This window comes from Dermacentor variabilis, chromosome 3 (genome assembly GCF_050947875.1).
Source record: "Dermacentor variabilis isolate Ectoservices chromosome 3, ASM5094787v1, whole genome shotgun sequence".
Lineage (NCBI taxonomy): Eukaryota > Metazoa > Arthropoda > Arachnida > Ixodida > Ixodidae > Dermacentor > Dermacentor variabilis.
This window is the reverse complement of record NC_134570.1, coordinates 43,583,863-43,585,880: the sequence shown is the minus strand read 5'-3', so window position 1 is coordinate 43,585,880 and position 2,018 is coordinate 43,583,863.

Below are 2,018 nucleotides of genomic sequence, written 5' to 3'. Positions count from 1 at the left end.
TTGCTTGATCCACGCGCACTCGCCCGTGAACATATGGGGTTCTACGTAAGACGGGTGAACTACATCCATCGTAGCTGCAGAATCGCGAAGCACTCGGCACTCTTTCCCGTTCACGAGGAGGTCTCGCATGTAAGGCTCGAGAAGCTTCATGTTCTCGTCAGTGCTGCCTATTGAAAAAAACACAACTTTCGGTGTTGTTTCCGGACACTGCGCCGAAAAGTGACCCGGCTTCTGGCACGTATAACACAAGCGCGCTCGCCTCATCTCGAACCGCTTTCTGCGTTTGGCTGCCGCCGTCTCTTTACGTTTGGTCGGACTGCTTTCGCTCGCATCCGCACTACGCGTGTCCCCCTTTAATCTCATGGGCGTGAACTTCGGCCTCTCAAACTTCGAGCCAAATTCACCCTTTTGACCGTCCTTAGCTCCGCGAGCTCGACGCGTCACAAACTCCTCGGCTAGCTCAGCGGCTTTAGCCACCGTACAAACGTCTGGCCTATCCAAGACCCAGTATCGCACGTTCTCCGGTAACCGACTATAAAACTGTTCTAGCCCGAAGCACTGCAGAACTTTATCGTGGTCACCAAACGCTTTCTCTTCTTTGAGCCACTCCTGCATGTTCGACATAAGCCTATACGCAAACTCTGTATATGACTCACTTTTGCCTTTCTCATTTTCCCGAAACTTCCGACGGAACGCCTCCGCAGACAGCCGGTACTTCTTTAGCAGACTCGATTTTACTTTGTCGAAATCCTCTGCCTCCTCTCTATCCAAGCGAGCGACTACGTCGGCCGCCTCGCCGGGTAACAAAGTGAGCAAGCGCTGTGGCCACGTTTCCCGAGAGAACCCCTGCTTCTCGCACGTTCGCTCAAAGTTAACCAGGAACAAACCAATGTCCTCTCCAAGCTTAAACGGCCGCATCAGGTCAGTCATTTTGAACAATACGCGTTCTCCTGCACCGTGTGCCTGACTTCCATTACGAGCGCGTTCCATCTCTACCTCAAGACGCTTCATTTCCAAAGCGTGTTGACGGTCACGCTCTTGTTGCTCTCGCTCTTTCTGTTCTTTACTTTCGCGCTCTTCTTTTTCTTTCTGTTCTTTAAGTTCGCGCTCCTGTCTTTTTGCAGTCTCTCTCTCTTCAATAGTCTCAAGGCATTCCGACAGCTCGTCATCCTCAGCCTCTAACTCAAGAATAGCCTTTAGCAGTTCAGGTTTTCTGAGTTTGTCTGAGACATCCAGACCCAACTCTCTTGCAAGCTCCAACAATTTCGGTTTGCGCAACGACTTCAAATCCATGGCTGCTCTGAATGCTGCTTTCTCTACTGCTTACTATTGTCTTGCCGCAAACTAACCCGGCAGCAACGACAACCACAATTACCAGCTCTGTTTCTGACACTAACAAAAAGCCTGGCAACGCTCAGAAGAAGAAAGTCCCGCACTCACCAAACCTCGCAGGCAGGAATTCCGCGCAGTCGTTCCGCTGCAGGCAACCAGTCGTCACACAGGGCTCGTTGCACTGCTCCCGGATCGTCGTTGAGCTGCTCAGCATACTGTCAACTGCATCTCTTTGCTGCTGGCCTCCGTTGTCGTGATCTCGCCGCTGGCAGACAGTTGTTTGAAGTCGTAGGCGATCTCACCGCTGGCAACCAGATGTTTGGATCCGACTGCTGGTACGATCTGTTGGGAACTCGGCGCTGACGCCCGTGGTTGTACCTGGGTCGCAAGCCCCAAGGGTAGCGTTGGCCTGGCGGCCTGGGGTACAACTCGAAGCATCCGAAGGTCCCGGCAAAGCATGAGTCGACAGGTAACAACGAAACAACTTGTTTATTTTAACATCGCAAAGAGTTGGCGGTCAGGTTTGACCGAAGTAGAGAGACGGGAGAGCACTTCACTCAACGGAAGAAATCGGAGCCCCCTTCTGGCGTCCGGGGGCAGCTGTTTTTATACTCTCGCAGTTGAGGGCAAGAAGGAACCCCTCAAAAGACGAGCACGTGAATGTACAATGGGCTAATGGTGACGCA